At 42.4% G+C, this 23,508-nt stretch overlaps 1 protein-coding gene and 1 non-coding gene across 2 annotated transcripts in view; both read right to left on the reverse strand.

Annotated features, from left to right (window-relative positions):
- Nucleotides 1-23,508, reverse strand: part of slc35f1 (solute carrier family 35 member F1) — a 439,716-nt gene that overhangs the window by 374,598 nt on the left and 41,610 nt on the right. The gene's annotated exons all lie outside the window — the stretch shown is intronic.
- Nucleotides 663-776, reverse strand: LOC137368121 (U5 spliceosomal RNA). The gene has a single exon (XR_010974350.1). It is a non-coding gene; the product is annotated as a U5 spliceosomal RNA (small nuclear RNA).

The raw sequence follows: 23,508 nt of genomic DNA on the forward strand, positions 1-23,508 counted from the left end.
ACAGTGTGGCAGATCTGGCTGCAAGAGCTCGTCCCAGAACCTGTTCATCTTGAATCGTTGTCCTTTGAAGTCAATGGGCAGTTTGCTGTGCTTGGGAGTCGGGCAGTTGGTGCTGAATCAGCCTTCAAGAATAGCCCCAAACTGCCGGTTTATTTTAACTGATCTGTTTATTAATATGTGACTAACGATCCTTCTCATCAGCAAGCTTCGTCTCTACTATGACAAATGGCTGGGTAGCAAAGCAAAAGCTCATTAGGCTATGTTACACTCTGAATCACGATTGATTATAGTTTCAACCAGCTAGTTCACTCTCCATTTGGAAGTAATGTTGCCTTGATCTAGTTATGACCCACTCCCCTGAAAGCGTTAAGAAAAGCACCAGCTGCTATATCTACCATCACTTGCTCTCCATTAAACCCTTCTGGTTTTGTGGTGACTGGGTAGTAGAGAGAGAAAACTGGCAGGTACCTGGGACCTGCCTCCTCTCTATCATCTATATGTGAGAGAGTGATCTGGGCCCAGATGGGTTATTTTCCTGCTGCGAGGGAGGGAGAGAATAGCAAGTTGGCAGTGTTAATGGCAGGACAGTTGGCCTCCCCAACCATTTTTCCTTCATTTGCCACCATTATATTGACTGATTTGGCAGGAAGATGCTTTTTCTTTTCCCACTAAAAGCAGGGCCACAAAAGATTGTTCAAAACTCTGAGTGTTTCTCTCCACGGAAATCTTTAGTAAAAGGCGAAAGATTTATCCGATCTGAAGAAAAACCAGAGTAAGCTGCCTATTGTGTCTGGCCAGGGTTCAGTTCAAGTACTAGTATTTTCTGTTTTTTTTTTGATTGGCGGCTCTTTTGGAGTTTCAATAGATACATGTTTAAATTTAGAATCAGGTCCCATCACTCATTTTCCAATTTCTTTTCTATACTGTCGTATCATCTACAACTGTTTCCTTATATATAGTGTTAGTTATCACTTGCTGAACTTGGGCTGCTGGAGTATGTATTATGCTAAGAGAAATGTACAACTTGCTCATTGATAGTTCAGTACAAATTTCTTCAAATCTTTTAAGCTCCTAGCAACCATTACGATCAATTCCCTCTGACGTTGATCCTAGTCACAGTTTTCTACAGCTGCAATCTGTCATTATATTACATTGTGACATATTCTATATATGCCAATAATAAAGAACGCTATACAATGAATGACACTTTGCAAAAATGCTCTGAGAGCAATCTTTATTTCAGCGATGAAGCCAGGTTTTGGGGAATATTGATGGTCATTAGAACTTACTATATTAGTGGATGATTACAATTAGTAAAAGCTGTACTAGTGGGTAGAGGTCATTGAGCTATTGTTGCGTTTGCTGACTAATGGACAGCTGCAAATGAGCAATCCATGGTTTTTAATGTCTCTCAACATTAAATCATCAACAGACTTGCCACAGCCATCAGATCTTTAGAGCAGTGGTTCTCAACCAGGGGTCTGCGAGAAGGTTTCGAAGCGTCCACCAAAATTTAGCTCATTGTCATATCCTTCTTGCCCATTCTCAATGCCTGTGTCATGTGTAGATGATGTCAAGTGGCAGCATGCTGCTTGGTTTCAAAAAAGAAAGTAAGTAATAGCATTTAATGGACAGATGCCTTTGAAGGGAGTTTGTAAAGGAAGTCTGTGTGAAAAGGTGATGGAAGAAGATGGGGAAGATGCGCTTCCCACCCCACCCCCACCCCCCCCCCTCCCCCGCCACCCCCCAACAAGATATGGGAGATGAAGCAGACAGTAACATGGATCCCGATGAGCTGAAGCCAAACATACCTCTGGGTCGGATGGGTTTGCCTCTTCATAAGAAGATAGCCAGAGGGTCAATGGATCCGGGAAGGATCGAAGGGGCGTTGCACAGCAACAAAGATCCAACACATTTGAGAAGAACAGGGTACGTAGCTCAACGGACCAGGATATATACATTTGGAGACATTGATGATCTCTCCATGTCTTGACAAAATTATTGATCAGCACCAGTGTCATGCACGGAAGGAGCCATGATGAAATAAACAATGAAATGGAGAATTCTGAATTTTTGTAAAAAAACTGTGAAACAAGGCCACTTGTATCACAATCAAAATTGAGTACTGGTCACATGATCCATTCTGTACTGGAAATCAGCAAACCTGTCTACAAGAATGGAACACATTAACCTCATCTGAAATAGTTCTGGGGAGGCCCCTATGAAATTGAAAAGAGCGTTATTCAGTGACCTAACAAAGGATTCTGGAGACCGACGGACTCACAGCATAAACCAAAATTGAATAGGTGTGAAATAGCATTGTGTTAAGAGAAGGGTCCCCAGGCAGGCATCAATTGATAGTCATGGTCTACATATCCTGGTCCGTTGCATAGTCCCACCAGGTGAGTGAACCATGTGTCTCCTAACAGAAACTCTAATGTGATGAATTTTTACCTTAAAAAGGTAACCCTTTGGACAGAGAAGGGGAGATTAAGCGAACCCCTTCCGAAAGCAGTCCAGCCAGAAGTGTGAAAGAGATCAAGTCCTGCTGCTAATTCTACACTTCAACTTGCTGCAGCAGAGAACTTCAAGTGACCAGACCTCCAGTCTGAAGTTTTAACCACCAGAAAAGCTGCAACACCTCAACAAGTTCAAGACTACAAACATCCAGAACCTGCACCTTTAAAACAGACTGTCCTCCTGAAAAGGTTCAACAGGTTTATCAAAAACCACGAACACCTACCTCACTTTGCGCTTTAAACTACTTACCCTTTTTCTCTTTATCTACCTATTCTTGTATATGTGTGTGTGAATGAATGTGTACGTGGGGGAGGTTGTGGCCATTTCGGAAATTGTGTTAAAAGACTTATCTATTTAAATTTATTAGAAAACCTATCATTTGTCTGTTTATCTGACCTGAAAGACAGTCAGGGGCTCATGCAGCATTTTTAAAAAACATAATTGCGGTCAGTTGGGGTGGTGAACAGTGGGAACCATCCACACCCCTTTCCACATGTCCATAACACCAACAACAAGATTCATATTAAGTAAGTGAAATACTTGTGTTACAGGGGTTCATGAAAGTTTTATAACATGGGATGGAGCATCAGAAGCAAAAAGATTGAGAACTCCTGCTTTAGAGCAAATGCAGACTGACAACATGGCTCACAGATCAGAAACTTTGGCCCAGGAATGTTCCTCATTTCTGGGCATCTGTTTTTACCTTGGAGTTATCACAGCTGTTAAACAATGAATTTAGTGTAATCCAATTCCTTAGCGTACTGCGCAATACTCAGGACTGGTATCCAAGTTACTGAACTGTAAAACAAACTCTGTTTTAGATCTGTTGAGCACAGCTGTTGAGTCATTTGAAGCACCCTGTTAGGGGAGTTGTATTCTTCCCGTGGACAAAAGAGCTGAACTCCAGAGGTGAGGTGAGAGTGACTGCACTTGACATCAAGGCAGCATTTGACCGAGTATGGCATCAAGGAGCCCTAGCAAAACTGGAGTCAATGGGAGTCAGGGTGAAAACTCTCTGCTGGTTGAAGTCATACCCAGCACAAAGGAAGATGGCTGTGTTTGTTAGAGGTCAATCATCTCAGCTCCAGGACATCACTGCAGGAGTTCCTCAGGGTAGTGTCCTAGGCCCAACCATCTTCAGCTGCTTCATCAATGACTTTGCCTCCATCATAAGGTCTGAACTGGAGATGTTCGCTGATGATTGCACAATGTTCAGCACCGTTCCTGACTCCTCAGATACTGAAGCAGTCCGTGTAGAAATGCAGCAAGACCTGGACAATATCCAGGTTGGACTATTAAGTGGCAAGTAACATTCGCGCCACACAAGTGCCAGGCAATGACCATCTCCAACAAGAGAGAATTTAACCATCCCTTGACATTCAATGGCATTACCATCACTGAATCCCCCACTATCAACATCCTGACCAGCACCATTGACCAGAAACTGAACTGGTCCAGCCACATAAATGCTGTGGCTATAAGAGCTAGAATATTCTCCACTTGCCTGAATGGGTACAGCTCCAACAACACTCAAAAAGCTCGACACCATCCAGGACAAAGCAACCCTCTTATTGGCATCCCATCCACCACCTTCAACGTTCATTCCCTCCACCACCAACGCACAGTGGCAGCAGTATGTACCATATACAAGATTCAGTGCAGCAACTCACCAAGGTTCCTTCAACAGCACCTTCCAACCCCACGACCTCTGCCACCTAGAAGGACAAGGGCAGCAAGCACATGGGAATGCCACCACCTGCAGGTTCTCCAAGTCACTCAGCATCCGACTTGAAACAGTATTGCTGTTCCTTCAATGTTGCTGGGTCAAAATCCTGGAACCCCCTTCCTAACAGCACTGTGGGTGTACCTACACCCCAAGGACTGTGGCAGTTTAAGAAGGCAGCTCACCACCACCTTCTCAAGGGCAATTAGGGATGGGCAATAAATGCTGGCCTAGCCAGTGATGCCCACATCCCCTGAACAAATATAAAAAACATTGTCTCTCACATGTGACATGTAGCATGCTGTCTTACGTAAATTTCTGTGTTACACTATGAAATTTCACTCCACTTCAATTCATTTGAATGACTGATATGCAAATTTACTATTCTGATAAAAGGTCACTGACCTGAAACGTTAACTCTGCTTCTCTCTCCACAGATGCTGCCAGACCTGCTGAGTATTTCCAGCATTTCTTGTTTTTAACGCAAATTCACTAATTTTGAATCAAATTTATTAAGTGCAATTTGGTTATATGCAAATTTCTTCAAAAGTGGAACATGAACGAAATGAGTCATCAAACTGTTCAAAACACTACTTGAAAAAATTGTTCACCATTTTTCTTCTGTATCTTCCAAAAGCCTGAGCTTGAAACAAATACTTTTGCTCAAAACTGTTAGTCTATCAGCTCAAGTTAGATCATACAGTCTGAACATTTGCAGTGTGCACAGTTTCCTAGCATGTATCAATAGCATTTAGTTGGCCACAATTAAAAATCTGAAATACATGAAAAAGTGGTCCAGTAAAGAGTGTATCTGAATTATCGCTATTTAAAGATAAAATAGATTTGTGCTTAAACACAACTCTGCAATGCCCATGTATTTATAATTTAAACCTATGTCAAGGAGGTGTGTCATTAGAGTTCCTTAGTTACACTGGCAGTTCCACCCTTTACTCCTTCTGAAAGACCCAGCAGAACCACACCAGCTGAGGCCTCACAAAAGACTTCCTGTAATAAGGGGATGAAATAACTTGGACAGCAGTCCCACTCACTCATATCAGAGCGGAAAAGGAACTTACTCTGAGTATTAACACCAGAAAATGTTGGAAATACTAAGCAGCTCGTGCAGCATCTGTGAAGAGAGAAACAGAGTTAAAGTTTCAGGTCAATGACCTCTCGTCAGAGCACTGAGTATTTCCAACATATTCTGTCTTATTTCAGATTTTCAGCATGAGCAGTATTTTGATTTTGTGTTACTCTTGAGAACTGTTGGGCCCTTTCTAGACCTCTGTTCTGTCCTTCGAACAGGACCCTGTAGCTCCAGTGCCCCGGCAGCTCACTGTGACAGGTGTTATAAAGGTTCTGGGCAGTTCTGAACCTTACTTGGGTTCTTGGATAAGCCAAACCAGTTGCAGACAGTAGTTCCGGTGCAACAAATTAAGAAGATTTATTAAGTTACAAAATTATACTTAACAACTAGGCGATTGTTTACAAGTCACACACAGCCTTTACTGTCCGGACGCTTGGACACAAGTCGATGCTAGTTCTGGCTCTTCTTACTTCTTTCTTCTTTCTTCAATAAAGCTGTGTGCCAAAGGCTACTGGGCATAGTCTTTTAACCCTTTCTTGGAAGTTTACACCCCTAATCAAATGACCCTCCCCAAGTTCTTTTGATTGGTCTCAGGTGCGCATGATCACTTTCTCAGTGGTTTCTTAAAGTGACAGACACCAAGGGGAGCGCTATCCATTACACAGCCCCTTTGTTCATTGGAGATAAGGGGTCACATCTTTTACAGGAATCCTGCTTATCACTGTAACTGAGAAGACCACATGATTTCCAGGAATACAAACTCTGAGGAGATCCTGTGGTTTCCAGAAAATGATCTGCACATCTCAGGTTGTCTTATAAATGACACTCTTAAAGACAAATAATGTTTTCAACCATGACAAAAGCAGGATGGTCTCAAAACTAGCTCAAAACTAAAAGCTAAATCATATAACACTAAGATGTATAACAATGGTGCATAAAAATATGGCAGCAAGATTTCAAATACACTCGACTGATACATGTGCATGGATAAATTAATCGGAACATGGTTCATAATCTTAGAGTCACTAATGCATCCTTTCTAGTGCAACGGTCCCACCCCACATGTACTAATGTCCCTGTATTCATAATTCATTCATTCAGATGAATGTAGGTTCACTCCAGTACTACTTCATCTATAGATTGGTCTTACTGGAATTGAAGACATTGTCTGATCAAAGTGTTTTAAACTGACAGTCAGTGTTTGAGCCCATAGAGAGGGAATTTTGACTTCTACCTGAAAGAGTGCTGTCAGTAGAAGGAGCATGCTGGCTACCTGAGGCAGCATCAGGAGGCCTGAAACATTTGTGGGCACGGGCCCCATTTGAATATAGGCACCAAGCTCATGCGCCACGGCAACTCAGAAGTCGTGGAAGGACGGAACATAGTCCAGCTCCCACAATTAGTCCACATATTAATCCACTATTATAGAAAAATGGAAACTGCAGTTTTCAGGCTATAAGCCTACTTTTTCCCCATTTGTGAAAGAAGCCTTAAGCTTGCAGTAATATTAAGCTAATGCAATAAATTCAATAATGTATCTTTCCATCAGCTGTACTCAACAATCCATTTTTATACGATATTTATGACATAACAAATGATTAAATCACTTGAGTTAGCTACAACTAGTCTTATTTAACATGCAAGTGCAGCTAACCACCTGCGCATTAGACCTATGCATGAATAGTCATGAGATTAACCCAATGATATTAATATGCTCATAACATTTCCTATGCGTAAAAACCCTTTAAAAGTTAACATTTCCATAATAGCATTTGGTAACAGAAAGAAGCATGATGTGTACAATCATATTACATAATCAAAATGATATCCCTTATACCGCACTGAGACATTTCTAGAACTCTCTCTCATCTTTACTTCACTATGTTCATATATATCTAACTGAGCTTATTTCAGCTAGAGAGCTACATCTCCGAGATTTGTTTTTCAAAAACAATTTTACTTAATAAACTTGGATGATAAATGAGAACAATAAGCAAGTATTGTACCCTTATGAGTGTAACAAAAAATGGTCATCCAGCTTAAAATATAGTACAGTGCTGAAAGTAAAAAGATTTCCTGTGATAGTGAAAGGGTACCTTTACTTCCAATGTCAAGCTTTCCCGCATGTCAGCTGACACTTTTAAATGATCCAGCTGGTTAGCTTCTTTAGAATGAGGAGTAGTTTCCAATTCGAGCAGTTGCCTCATTGTTCTGTATTTGTAAGGACTTCTATAAAAGGCATATTTCTAACAGGCCCTTATTAGAACTTGACAAAACTAGTCAAGAAATGGTAGACAGTGCACAGAAGCGGTAAGACTTATCATTCAAACAAACATTGTCGTCGACAGTGCTATCAAGCGGCATTTGCTTAGCAATAACCTGCTCAGTGATGCCAGTTTGGGTTCCACCAGGGCCACTCAGCTCCTGATCTCATTACAGCCTTGGTTCAAACATGGACAAACAAGCTGAACTCAAAAGATGAGGTGAGAGTGACTGCACTTGACATCAAGGCAGCATTTGACAGAGTATGGCATCAAGGAGCCCTAGCAAAACTGGAGTCAATGGGAATCAGGATGTTTTCGTGATGTCAGTCTCAACAGGGTTTGCTGAATGCTAGGGCTCAGCGGTGATATTCACTTCTTTAATATTTTACTTGCAGCCTTGGTAGTTTTCACAGCAGATTCCTTCTTAGTAACTGACTTGATCACACCTACAGCCACAGTTTGTCTCATGTCACGGACAGCAAAACATCCAAGAGGTGGGTATTCTGAAAAGCTCTCCACACACATGGGCGTGGTTGGAACCATCTCTACAATGGCTGCATTTCCAGACTTCACAACTTTGGGGCAATCTTCCAACTTTTTGCCAGAACGACGATCAATCTTCTCTTTCAACTCCCTAAACTTGCAGGCAATGTGGGCAGCATGACAATCCAGTACAGGGGCATAGCCAGCACATATTTGTCCAAGGTGGTACAGGATAACTCCTAATTTGTGCCTTGTAGATGGTGGACAGGTGAGTTACTCAACGCATGATTCCTGGCCTCTGACCTGCTCTTGTAGCCAAGGCATTTATATGGCTACTCCAGTTCAGTTTCTGGTCAATGGCAACCCCCAGGATATTGATAGTGGGGGATTCAGTGATCGTAATGTCATTGAGCATCAAAGGAGATGGTTAGATTCTCTCTTGTTAGAGATGGTCATTGCCTGGCATTTGTGTGGTGTGAATGTTACTTGATATTTATCAGCCCAAGTCTGGATATTGTCCAGGTCTTGCTGCATTTCTACACAGACTGCTTCAATATCTGAGGAGTCGCGAATGGTGCTGAACATTTTGCAATCATCAGCAAACATCCCCACTTCTGATCTCATGATTGAAGGAAGGTCATTGATTAAGCAGCTGAAGATGGTTGGGCCTAGGACACTACTCTGAGGAACTCCTGCAGTGATGTCCTGGAGCTGAGATGATTGACCTCCAACAACCACAACCATCTTCCTTTGCACTAGGTATGACTCCAACCAGCGGAGAGTTTTCCCCGATTCCTGGATGGGTGCAGCTTCTACAACACTCAAGAAGCTCGACACCATGCAGGACAAAGCAGCCTGCTTCATTGGCAACCCATCCACAAACATTCATACACTCCATCAAAGATGCACAGTGGCAGCAGTGTGTACCATCTACAAGATGCACTGCAGCAATGTGCCAAGGCTCCTTAGACAGCACCTTCCAAACCTGCGACCTCTACCAACTAGAAGGACAAGGGCAGCAAATACATGGGAACACCACCACCTGCAAGTTCCCTTCCAAGCCACACACCATCCTGACTTGGAACTATATTGCCATTCCTTCACTGTCGCTGGGTCAAAATCCTGGAACACCCTTCCAAACAGCACTGTGGGTGTACCTACCCCACATGGACAACAGCGGTTCAAGACGCATCTCACCACCACCTTCTGAAGGGAAACTAGGGATGGGCAATAAATGCTGGCCTAGCCAGCAACGCCCACATCCCCATAAACAAATATTTTAAAAATTCCTTCTGGTGATTCTGGATACCTGTTTGATGGAATGGATTTGCATATATTTATCTCCGTCATGAAAATGCACATCCAGCCAGATTGTTGGGATGAACTTCTCCTGCCTGTGGGCTGTGAGATTCCCATGTAAAATGAATTTTTCAGTCGTGGTCTCTAGTGGGTATGGAACCACAGCAAAAAACTATTTCCAAATTTGGTACTAAATTAGCACTCTCACTCAGAGAAACTATAAACTGGAGGCTGGTGGTGGAAAGGAAGATGTCACACAGATGCATAAGAAAATGGCCTTCAGATGTTGGAGTTCAGAACTGAGGCATATCGTTGAAGCTGAGCTGAGGGGGTTTTACATCGCATCTCACAATGGGACCTGGCTTGGGAGTGCTTGATGCTGACTGTTGGTGTCTAAACACAAAAGTTACATGGAAAAGGCTCTGTGTATGACACAATAAAATACAACCCAACATCAACACATTGCTGTTGCACAGCACATGGGATTGGGGGGAATATACTGGCATGGATTGGGAAATGGTTACCAGACAGAAAACAGAGAGTAGGAATAAATGGGTCATTTTCAGGTTGGCAGGCTGTGACTAGTGGGGTACTGCAAGGATCAGTGTTTGGGCCCCAGCTATTCACAACCTACATCAATGATTTAGATATGGGGATTAAATGTAATATTTCCAAACTTTCAGAAGACACAAAACTAGGTGAAAGTATGAATTGTGAGGAGGATGCAAAGACATTTCAAGGAGATTTGGAGAGGCTAAGTGTGTGGGCAAAAATCTGGAAGATGGAATATAATGTGGAGAAATGTGAGCTAATTAGGGCGGCATAGTGGCGCAGTGGTTAGCACCGCAGCCTCACAGCTCCAGCAACCCGGGTTCAATTCTGGGTATTGCCTGTGTGGAGTTTGCAAGTTCTCCCTGTGTCTGCGTGGGTTTTCTCTGGGTGCTCCGGTTTCCTCCCACAGCCAAAAGACTTGCAGGTTGGTAGGTAAATTGGCCATTATAAATTGCCCCTAGTATAGGTAGGTGGTAGGGAAATATAGGGACAGGTGGGGATTTGGTAGGAAGGTGGGATTAGTGTAGGGTTAGTATAAATGGGTGGTTGATGGTCGGCACAGACTCGGTGGGCCGAAGGACCTGTTTCAGTGCTGTATCTCGAAATAAAAAATAAAATAAAAAAAACTATATAATCCAATTTGGTAGGAAGAACAGAAATACAGTGTATTTCTTAAATGGTGAGAGGCTGAGTACTGTTGAACTTCAAAAGGACTTGGGTGTCCTTGTTCATGAGTCATTGAAAGCTAACATGCAGGTACAGCAAACAGTTAAGAAGACACATGGTATGTTGGCCTTTATTACAAGAGGATTTGAGTAAAGGAGCAAAGATGTTTTACTGCAGTTATATAGAGCCTTGGTGAGACCGCACCTGGAGTATTGTGTGCAGTTTTGGTCTCCTTATCTAAGGAAAGATATACTTGCCATAGAGGGAGTGCAATGAAGATTCACCAAACTAATTCATGGGATGGAGGGAATGTCCTAAGAGGAAGGATTAAATAAACTGGGCTTTTATTCACTGACATTTAGAAGAATGAGAGGTGATCTTTTTCAAACATACGAAATTCTTACAGGGCTCGACAAGATGCAGGAAGGATGTTTCCCCTGGCTGGGGAGTTTAGAACCAGGGGACATAGTCTCAGAATAAGGGGACGGCCATTTAGGACCGAGATGAGGAGGAATTTCTTTTCTCAGAGGGTGAATCTTTGGAATTCTCTGCCCCAGAGGGTTGTGGAAGCTCAGTCATTGAGTATGTTCAGGGCTTGAGATTGATAGATTTCTACATATTAAAAACATCAAGGGATACAGGGATAGTGCAGGAAAATGGTGTTGAAGTAGAAGATTAGCCATGATCTCATTGAATGGCGGAGTGGGCTCGTGGGGCTGAATGGCCCTATATCCTGCTCCTATTTATTATGTTCTTATCTGTAAGTACTTTGTAAAGCTGCCAGCAAATTCAATTTCACTTTCCTGCTTTGTGCACAAAGTATTTGATACTCTATTTATATTGCTATGTCTGTAATATAACCGAGGCAGCTTCCATGCTTTCAGAGGAAGGCAATCCTACCTATGGAAATTAAGTGCTACTGGTGGTACAGATAAATGACTGCTCCAGCATGACTGCAATTTAGTTCCAGTTGGTGAGCTGCGCCTCACAAAAAATCTGCTGTAAAACATCTCAGCTCCCAAAGAAGATATGGTGCTGCCTTTCAAGGATCCTATCCAGGATCATTTTGGAGCCTTAGGAAGGCCCATGACAGAATCTGTGCCTCTCCCAGCAGACATGGGCTGCATTCCGTCTATCTGCTAAAGCTTAGGATCTTTCACAGGCTTGTTACCCCGCCCCCCCCTACCACCCACCCTTGATGTGGTGAAGATAGACAGAAGATTTGCCTCCTGCCCGGTCACCAGAATTTCCTAGCCTATTCTTTTCACATAGTGGAATCCTGGCAGAAGCAGGTTCCACCCAAGTTCAAGCACCTTGCCAGCAGTTAAGCCAGAGATGCTTCCAGAAAGGAAGCTGAATACCAGACCCATAGGCCCCAATATTGATGGGAATGAGGGTGGGGGTTGGTGGTTGGGGGTGGGGGTGCTTGGTAAGCCTGGCGAGTGGTGTGGGAAAAGTTTTGGCCCGGAAAGCCAGACGTCCAGGGGTTAAACTTCTGCTCCTAGCATCTACTATATCAAAGGAAGCCGTACAGTACATTGTGCCTGTGTTGGTCTAGCTGTTAAACTGGAGCTGTACACTCTAATCCCACTGCCCTCCCTTTATCAAATATTCTTTTTATATTCTTTGTTTTGAAAAACTTATCCAATTCTCTTTTAAATGATGTTACAGATGTTATAGTACTCTCATGGTATTGCAGTGAAGGATTGAAGTTGTGCACACAACTTGTGAAATGGGGCTTAAACCCACAATTTTCTGACTCAGAGGTAAGAGTGCTACCAATGAACCAAGGCTGGCACTTGGAAATAACCATCTTGAACAACAGCAAGTATAACTATCTCTACCTGGCCTTCAATTATATCACATTGGTGCTACATCGCTGAGTCTCTTACAATCAACACTTTGGGGTCAACATGGATCAAAAGCTTAACTGGACCAGCTGTATCAACATCATGGCTACCAGAACAGGGCAGAGACTGGATACAAGCAACAACTGGATCTGGAATGCCCTGTCTGGGAGGGTGGTAGAGGCAGGTTGCCTCACATCCTTTAAAAAGTACCTGGATGAGCACTTGGCACGTCATAACATTCAAGGCTGGGGGCCAAGTGCTGGCAAATGGGATTAGGTAGACAGGTCAAGTGTTTTAATGCATCGATGCAGACTCGATGGGTCGAAGGGCCTCTTCTGCACTGTATTATTCTGTGATTCTGTGAACTGGCTCACCTCCAGAACCCTCAAAGCCTCTACAAGACTCAAGTCAGGAAAGCAATGAAATGCTTACCACTTGTCTGGATTAATACAGCTGTAATAACACTCAAGAAGATCATCACCAACCAGGATAGAGCAGTTTACTTGATCAGCATTACACTATTGGAATCAATATACACCATTGGCACACTGTGGTTGCAGTCTGTGTAATCTCGTGAATGACCTGCAGCAGCCCTACAAGGTTACTCTATGGAACCTTCCTCTACCAGAAAGATGAACAAGCAAAGCAACATTATAGGAATGCCATCACCTCCAACTTCCCCTCAACACCATATCACTATTCCTTCATCATGCTCAGTCAATATCCTGGGATTCCCAGCTAACACCATTTTGGGAACACCCTCACCAAAGATCTGCCATAAATATAAGAGAAAGGCCACCATCATTGTCTCAAGGCAATTACAGATGAGCAATAAATGGATCCTTGCCAGTGTCGAGGGTAATTTAAAAAAAAAATTCTGAGTAATGTAGGCACTACAACACCACCACTGGAATGAAAGGTGTGACAGTGTGACACGTTTACTTGGGCAGTTTCCATTATAAATGTGGACATAGGAATTTACAATGGAAAAGTTGACAAGAAATGCACACTGATGTAATTTTTTTATGTTATAGATAGACCAATCAGCAACATTGGAATATCATTACAGTACAGATGCACAAATACAAGATCTTTAGTATAACAGGCAGAATAAAAAAAATTAAAAATGGGCTTGAAGTTTTGAGCTGTGTTGAGCCATAGCCAAAGTAAGCTAAGAAACAAAAAATAATGGATCTTGATTATCTTGGCAAATGTTTCACAATGAGCAATTTATCAGTGTGGTTTTAGAGCAATAATGAGTTTTTTGAAAACCTTATGCGATGCAATGTAATGTAATCTCACTTACCGTTTTTATTGAGATGCAGACTATTCCCTCATTAAAATACACACCACAGCAGGAAACACAGTGGCACATTTTAAAAGATTCTTTAATCTTTGTTATTTTAGACAATTAAGAGAGCAAGTTAGGAGAACCTTCTTAATTGTAATTTTGGTAACAATGGCATCTGTGAAAAATATTGTTTTTGTACAGGGAAATAATTGTGTTCACTGCGTCAAATTCAATTTCAGTTAAATACTTAAGGGGTCAATAATTAACCTGGGCATGTTTCGGGCAAGGGGTGGCAGGCAGAGTGTGAAACTGAGTTTCAGGCCCAGAGGTTTTTAACTCCTAGGCCTCATTTAAATGCTCCCGGTTTGCTTCCTATAGATGGTAAGACAGCATAGAGAGGATGCTGGCGATCAATGGTCAGGTGGCTTTTAACCAACCACTGGTTCCCCGGCAAATGGTGGGGAGGTAGATTTCAGGAGGGTCTCACCGGAAGGTGAAGGGTGGGAAGCGGGTTGGAGAAGGAGTCTGGGCAGAGAAAGCCTGATCGTCCTGGCCCAACTCAGGGCATTTTCTGACTTACCTGGAGGGCCAATTTTTCCTTTACATCGGCTGCCAACTTTTTTCAGCCACAACAGCTTCCCTGCTCAGGCCCCAGTTAAAATGCAGTTGGGATTCTCTGGGTGTAATAGGACCCTGATTTGCATAACTTCATGAGGTTCCTGTCTTCATTCGGTAGTTCCTTCATCCACCTGCAGAAACCTGCAGGTTAATATCAGAGAGGGATGAGTTCTAAGTGGGTAAGTCACCTGCTGGTTTCTGACTTCCCACCTGCCTCGACTCCGTCAGGTGGATAGGGTTAAAATGTACCCATTCGTTAAATGCAAATTGTATAATAGGGTTATTTTTATCTTCTTTGCTTGGGCTTACTGTGTACATGCTCTTTCAATGTATGCTTGTTAGATGCCTGAAACTCATTTCAATATTAATGCAATGGGCAGATGAAAATTGAACTCTCTATGGTAACTGAAATAAGTGCCAAGGATACATAAAGAGTCAGAACTGGAACCTGGCTACAGTTTTATAGACAACATCTGATGACGGTTAGCTGCTTGTAGCAAGAAATGACTGCTGATCGGTTATTAATGAATATTAATGAAATTCAAAGTTCTCTTTGCCTGGCCACCCCTTGACCGAAATATGCCCAGGTTAATTATTGACCCCTTAAGTGTTTAACTGAAATTGAATTTGACCATACAATCTATTGATTCTACATACTGCAGCCTGACCTCATTCCCTAATTAGTGCAGGACACCATGACAACAGGAACACTGTATCCAATCACAGGTACCATCACTGGATGAAATCTGAGATGTGTTACTACTAATATCATATTTTTTCACTTTAATGAACAGAAAAGTGACTCTCCTTAAATTCATAACTTGGAATGATATCCCTGTGGTACAATAATCCCAGCATTCCAACAATAATGATATAAGTCTTCAGGAATCACTAGAATTGGGTGGCGCAGTGGTTAGCACTGCAGCCTCACAGCTCCAGCGACCCGGGTTCCGTTCTGGGTACTGCCTGTGTGGAGTTTGCAAGTTCTTCCTGTGACTGCGTGGGTTTCTGCCAGGTGCTCTGGTTTCCTCCCACAGCCAAAGACTTGCAGGTTGATAGGTAAATTGGCCATTGAAAATTGCTCCTAGTGTAGGTAGGTGGTAGGAGAATGGTGGGGATGTGGTAGGAATATGGGATTAATGTAGGATTAGTATAAATGGGTGGTTGTTGGTCGGCACAGACTCAGTGGGCCAAAGGGCCTGTTTTAGTGCTGTATCTCTAAATAAATAAATAAATTGTTTCAAACCTACTAATAATAAAACATGTGGATTTCCTAGAAGTTGCTCCTGTCCTGCACCATAACTTGGCTGGAAGTGCAGTGGAAACCCAGTTTGTACATGTAAACAGGGTTTCCACCACACTTTGGATGAAGTTACAGTAGCGTGGATTCCAAAGAAATCCCCAGCCTTAACAAAATTCTGAAGGTATTCCAGTTATTTAGAACATAAGAACTAGGAGCAGGAGTAGGCAATACAGCCCCTCGAGCCTGCTCCGCCATTCAACACGATCATGGCTGATCTCATCTCGGCCTCAACTCCACTTTGCTGCCCATTCTCCATAACCCTTCAACCCATTACTAATTAAAAATCTGTCTATCTCCTCCTTATATTTACTCAATGTCCCTGCATCCACTGCACTCTGGGGTAGTGAATTCCACAGACTCACGACCCTTTGAGAGAAGTAATTTCTCCTCTTCTCTGTTTTAAATCTGCTATCCCTTATCCTAAAACTATGACCTCTTGTTCTAGATTGCCCCACCAGAGGAAGCATCCTCTCCACATCTACTCTGTCAATCCCCTTAATCATCTTATATACCTCAATTAGATCCCCTCTCATTCTTCTAAACTCTAGAGAGTAAAGCCCTAAACTGCTCAATCTCTCTTCATAAGACAAACCCCTCATCTCTGGAATCAATCTAGTGAACCTCCTCTGAACTGCCTCCAATGCAACTACATCCCTTCTCAAGTAAGGGGACCAAAATTGTACGCAATACTCCAGGTGCAGTCTCACTAATGCCTTGTACAGTTGCAACAACACTTCCCTACTTTTATACTTTATTCCTTTAGCAATAAATGCCAAAATTGCATTTGCCTTCCTTATTATCTGCTGCACCTGCATACTAATTTCCTACCTTCCTTCTCATCCTCCCTTCCCATTCAGTACTACTCAGGCACAGCCTTCTACAGCCTTACTTCTTCTAGCAAGCAATCTTAGTCTTACACTGTAACCCTCGAACTGCACATATTGTTAATCAGTGAAGCTTCTTTTTAATCAATGGGACAAGTGGTACACATTAGAACAAAATAAAGTTAGATTGTTGCTTCACAGCATTGCAAGCTATTAGAATGATTCATGTACATCAATAGGTAAGTTCACTGTTGATGATAGCAATATTTGAATGTTTAGTTTAGAGATACAGCACTGAAACAGGCCCTTCGGCCCACCGAGTCTGTGCCGACCATCAACCACCCATTTTTACACTAATCTACACTAATCCCATATTCCTACCACATCCCCACCTGTCCCTATATTTCCCTACCACCTACCTATACTAGTGGCAATTTATAATGGCCAATTTACCTACCAACCTGCGAGTCTTTTGGCTTGTGGGAGGAAACCGGAGCACCCGGAGAAAACCCACGCAGACACAGGGAGAACTTGCAAACTCCACACAGGCAGTACCTGGAATTGAACCCGGGTTGCTGGAGCTGTGAGGCTGCAGTGCTAACCACTGCGCCACTGTGCCGCCCATCTGTGTAAATACAGCGTGGTATGGTGAGATAATCATATTGAGCCTTAAAATGATGATCACAATATTAGTTTTGCTAACTGTGTAAGATTCTTATTTATTAACCAGGGTAAGTGTTATGACTAGTTCCTTTGTCAGGACAATAAGATTACCCTTTCATAATCTACAATAGATCTAACAACAGTCATATTTCTTTCCTCCATTCTCAGCCAATTTTCTTTCCTCATCCACTCTTCTCCTGAAAGCAATGCTTCCTACTGGGATACAGTTCCAGAGATGCCAGTTGCCTCTCAGCACATCATTCTTCATATGTCAGTTTACTGAATGCCTGCAGGCTTTTCAATCACAGGGTATTGCAGCCAAAACCAATCTCCTTTTCACACAAAGCACCTCCAGCAGGGGTCGCTGGATAATAATCTTGCACCACCCTGCCTGGAATCAGCTAACCCAACTAACCTGAGACCTTCCTGATTTGTACAACTCAGCTATTAACTGTTTTAACTAGGTGCTGATAAGAAAATGTTTATGACAGAACTTTCACTACTGTTATGGATACTGCAATAAAGTCACCTCCATGGGTTTCTTTTGTTTCTCTTGTTCTCCAATCAAAGAAAAAATGAAAATAAACATATTCTTAAGTCTCTGAAATGTTAACTTGCCAATTCTCTCCACTGGTGCTGTGCCTGACTCACTCAGGGTTTACAACATTTTTGTGTTGTTTCAAAGCCCAAAGCCAGGAAGACTGAAGAGAGAAATATAGAGGAAAGGTGCTAGGGGAAAAAAGAGAGAAAATGAAAAGAAAAACGGGGGGAAAAAAGAGGAAAATGGAATTTGGACTAATTGGCAAATGCAGTTTGATGTCTTGCATCTAAGGATAGGGAACAGGCAGAGAAATTACATGATTCATGGCAAAATACTGACAAAGGATAGATCAGTAAAGGAATCTGGGAGTTAAAGGAGATAAATCTCTCAAGACATCATTGACGTTTTCAAATTAGTAAGGCTCAAGATGTAGAGGATCATTCAAGACTATTCAAATTGGTACAAGGTAGCAGAACAGGGGACATGAAGATAGGCTAAGGAGAGGTAGATTTAGGCAGGACGTAATGGTGGTTGGGTTTAAGGAACAGCTTACCAAGGGTGGTGTAGTGGTCACTAGCTGAGACTTTTTCAAGATAAAATTGGACAAATATGTTGAAGAGAATCCCATTATTGAGCACAGCTGCTGGAGCAACAGGAAGATAGACTAAATGGGGCTGGACTGTCCTAATCCCATCAAAAGGAAGTTACAGAGGGACTTTCCCCCATCACCTGGACTGCAACGTGAGCCCAACCCAGTTTCCTCCATCAGGCCTGTATAAGCATGCAAGGTGAGCTCTCAGCAGGACCTCCAACATCAAGAGGGAGCCTAGCACTGCAAGGAAGGATATCAAAATTTTAGAGATAGTGCAAAGTGACTTCACTATGATGCTGCTTCGTATAAGGAAATACGAAAACAGAGACCCTCGAAAAATTAGGTCTTTTTCCATTAGGACAGTGCAAATTATGGAACGGTATGATAGAAAATTATGAAAGGATGGGAAAGGGTAGATAGAAACATTCTGTTTCCAGTTGTTGGGGGGTCAAAAATTGGACAGCATAGATACAAGACTGAATGTAAGAGATTTAGAACAGAAGGCAGGAGTAACTACTTTATGCAGACTTCTGAGGCTGGTTACTGGGCTGTGGCAGAAATTATATCAACATTCAAGAATAGATTGGATAAGTGGATGAGGGAAGAGAATAAAGGGATATGAGAACAGTGGTTAAATATGATTATAGTTATTTGCTCACATGGACGGGTAAATGCCAACATGGACTGGATAGGCCGAATGGCCTGTTTCTGTATTGTTGCCTCGATGTATTTTAAGTAGAGTCTGCAGATTAGCAGCAGTACATTCTCCACAGCATCAGAAATGGAGGGATCCCTTTAAAGGGAACAGAAACACACAGAAGATTAGAAGATTGTGTTTTTCTGGCTTCCAATTAGGCAATATAGTGGAGAAAAATCCAGGCCGTGGTGTCGTCCAGCAACAAGGTTTTTCAAAAGTCTTTTATCAAAAATGTGAAAGAACTGCTGTCATTTATGTGCTAACCTCTAGAGAGGCTAGGGTAAAGTTTTGCCTCTATTTGACAGGGAATCTAAGCTTTAAAACAAAACAATAATGGTCAGGAAAGGGATGCTAGCTTCACATGAGCAGCTTTGCTTTATTTAGGATTTTCAGAACCTAATCAGAATGCCACAGCAATTGAGCTTATATGCAGCAGGTTAGGAGCAAAGCAGCAGGCTAATGGCCTGCTATGAAGACCACCCCTGTCAGTTCCCAGCACACCAGCTGGGTGGTGAAGGTCACTGCACTCTGCAATGGTCATTTTGGGTCACAACTGAATAGGTTCTGCATGGTTAAGTAATTATGAGACTTCTGCATTAAACTGCTTAAAATTCAACAATGTTAACTATGCGATGCAAGGGTCAGACTGAATGCAAAAGCCTTGCAATGCCCTATTGTATAATAGAGTAGAATCTCCCAAATCTATTAATGGGATCTGGTTTCTTGTATTGAATATTCAGTGTTGTTATGGAAGATACATATCTGTATGACAAGCAGTGTCAGTCAATTGACATAATCTTTCACATCTTTCATGGTAAAATCAAAGAGTAGTATCACAAAGGAGTGTCAAATATTTTCTGAGAACAACTTGTAAGCAAAATATAGGCCCATGGGATTAAAGGAACAGTGGCAGCATGAATACAAAATTGACTAAGGGGCAGAAAGCAAACAGAAGTTGTGAACAGTTGTTTTTCAGACTGGAGTGAGGTATATAATGATATTCCCCAGGGGTCGGCATTAGGACCACTGATTTTTTTGATAAATATTAATGGCCTGAACTTGGGTATACAGGACATAATTCAAAGTTTATAGATGATACAAAACTCGTAAATGTAGGAAACAATGATGAGGATAGTAACAAACTCCAGGAGAACATAGACAGGCTGGTGGAATGGGCAGAGACATAGCAGATGTAATTTACTGCAGAGAAGCATGAAAATATAAATTTTGGGAAGAAGAATGAAAAGAGGCAATATAAACTAAATGGTACACTTTTAAAGCAGGTGTGGGAACAGAGACCTGGGGCTGTATGTACACAAATCTTTGATGGTGGTGGGACAAGTTGAGAAGGCTACTGAAAAAGCAAAAGGGATCCTTGACTTTATTTATAGAGGCATAGAGTTCAAAGTGAGGACATGATGCTGAACAGTTATAAAACACTGGTTAGGTCTCAGCTAGAGTATTGTGTTCAATGTCGGGCACCACACTTTAGGAAGGATGTCAAGCCATTAGAGGCTTGTGGAAGAGATTTGCCAGAATGGTATCAGGGATGAGTGGGTGCAAATTTTCTTTTCTGCAGGTTTTAAAGTAGGCCTTAGGAGGCTGCAGGGAACATGCAGAAGTTTCTTCTTGGGTGGTTGGTGAAGACTCCCATTCAGCAAAATGAGAGAGAAAGAGATAATTGGCAAAGTTCCTGTTTTTGGCTACTATTATAACTCCCTTCCCAGTTCTGTGGAGTGTGACTGAGGAAATGCACTGCACATATGTCGAGACTAATTAGCATTAAATTATCAGCCTTACATTAGAAGGCTCCAAGATGGGCAATAGAACCACACAGCTACATTTGAAAAAGTTTACTGTGCCTGGGTGCCTGGTAAGTTTGATAATTGAAAATTGAAAATTGGATAGCACAATTCCAGTTTTTGATTCTTGTCTTTTTTTTTAAAGTGCTGTGTGCATCTGCAAGCTAACCCATTTCCTGTTCCATGCATATATAAAACATTATTTTAAAAAAATGCCTACCAGCTGTCCAGAGCTCTGCCCATGTCCTACCCATGTCCAGTTTTGTAACAGGAAAAGGGTGCAACTCTAGCTCTGTAGGAAATGTCACATTGCACACTAAGTTCTGTCCTTCTGAGTTTGGGGTTGAGGTTCACTATTAATGTACTGTAGAGGAAGCTTTATGCTACACTTGTTATCTTGTTTGCAGTAGCAAACTTAGAGCCCCATTCAGCTTTTGTTTGTCTGTAAATAATACACTTGCAGTGAGTATGGACTTCACTGTCCCAGTACTATAAATTGTGGTAGTGGAGGCAAAAGTGCAGTCGGCAGGAACCAAAGAATGTGCCATATTCCAGCTCCATGTTTCCTCTGTTTAACATTCTAAGACTGGACAAATTAAAAACATTTAAGAAAGAGATATAAGAAAACTCTGCAAGAAAGAGATATAAGAAAACTCTGCATGTGCTAGTCCTTGAAAGATTTCCTTTGCTGTACATGTTGAAATGGGATGGGTTGAAACAGGTGAGAAGCAGCCAGGCTGGCATGGCTGCCAAATTTATACAGCACAACACTTTTGTGTGTTGAATCCATTAATACATTTGCAGTCTTTTCCTTTGGCTGGTAACACAAAACTAAAAGGAGTGAAAATTTCATGGAATCATGGAATGACACAATACAGAAGGGGGCCATTTGGCCCATTGCACCTGTACTGCTCTTTAAAAGAGCTATCCAATTAGTCCCATGTCCCAGCTCAGTTCTCATAGCCTTGAAAATTTTTTCCCTTTAAGTATTTATTCACTTACCTTTTGAAAGTTATCATTGAATCTGATTCAACCACTCTTTCAGGCAATGCATTCCAGATCACAGCAACTCACTGTGTAAAAAAAAATTAAATTTCCTCATGTCGCCTCTAGTTTTTTTGCCTATCACCTTAAATCAGTGTTGTCTGCTTACTGAGTCTTCTGCTGGAAACAGTATCTCCTCCCTATTTACTCTATCAAAACTATTCATGATTTTGAACACCTCTATCAAATCTCCTCTTAGCTTTCTCTGCTGTACGGAGAACAACCCCAGCTTCTCAAGTCTCCCCAGGTGGGCCCCACTGTATCCTTTGACAGGGAGGTATGCCTGGGCAGGCCTCTTCAGATAAAGAGCAGGGAGTGGCTCTAATTGAATAGCTCTTTCAAAGGGCTGGCACAGGTATGATGGGCCAAATAACTTCCTTCTGATATGGTAGTGTCAGGCAAGCCCCCCCACCTGCCAAGAATGAGGAAAATTAATTTCACCACATGAACATTGATTTTAAACTGTTGTTGGTGAAGAAAGAACTTGGAGACTTTGGCTGGAGAGAGATATTAGCATATCCACAAATAGTACTTCAAAGGACAAAGGGGCTATTCCCTGCTCCAATTTAATCCACAATGGACTTTTGATTACTAGACGTTAAAGCATTCCAGATTAACTACTAAAATGGCCAAATGCACAGAAGAAGTGGTCAGACCAGATTGGTCACATGACTAGCAGACTTGGAATTTTTTGAATTTGAACTTCCAACAGGGAATTTAAAATCAGAAGGCTGTTAGCTCCTGGACTGAGAACACCTCTCTTCTGTCTGCTGTCATCTCGCTCTCACCAGCTTCGGAAACCATTGAAGACATATGAACCCCAAGAGGGAAAAAAAGTGAACAAGGTTTAAGAAGAATACTGGGTCCCAATGAAGAGCAAGACTACCTACAATCAAGGATCCTACAGCGAACTCGAAGCACAGTAAAAAAAAACCTCATCCGAAATTGCCTCAAACCTCTCCATTTTATTTTTCTTCTGCTCTTTTCTGTCCCTATTTGCATGTGTGTATCACGTTTGCAGGCTAGCATGGGCATGCCATTTATCTGTAGGTGTTAACTGTTTAGAGTTTAAGTTTAAGGTTTAATAAATTTCACTTTTCTTCTTTAAACTTAAAGAAAACCAGGTGTGCTCATTTCTTTGCCTTATAATTGGAAAGCTGTGAACAAGGCTTCACAAAGGAGGACCTCAAAACACAGTGGGCTAAATTTTACCGGCCTCTCGACGCCGCGGATCGCGGCACGGGAGCCGGTAAAATGCTGTGGGGAGAGGCCCGCCTCACCCATGACGCCGAGACAGGCCTGCCGCATTTTACCGCCAGCAGCAGGACCTCGGTGCGTCCCCCTCCCCCCCCCCCCCCCCCACCGACGTATGGCAGCAGCACCACAATTAGCATATGGTAATGATTACTTACCTATGCTGATTATGCAGCCTGCCGCCTCTCCACCGACAGTGCCAGATTTTTCGTTGAAATGGCGGCCGTCACGTACTGTCCCGTTCACGATCTGAAAAGCCAGCGGGTCCTCAATCTGCACTACGGAAGGGAGGGGGGATACACAGGGGTCTAACTCTGCATTCTGGAAAGGGGGGGGGAATATGCAGGGGTCTAACTCTGCATTCTTAAAGGGAGGAGGGGAGGAAACACAGGGGTCTAACTCTGCATTCTTAAAGGGAGGAGGGGGGGATACATA

This window comes from Heterodontus francisci, chromosome 3 (genome assembly GCF_036365525.1).
Source record: "Heterodontus francisci isolate sHetFra1 chromosome 3, sHetFra1.hap1, whole genome shotgun sequence".
NCBI classification, from domain to species: Eukaryota; Metazoa; Chordata; class Chondrichthyes; order Heterodontiformes; family Heterodontidae; genus Heterodontus; species Heterodontus francisci.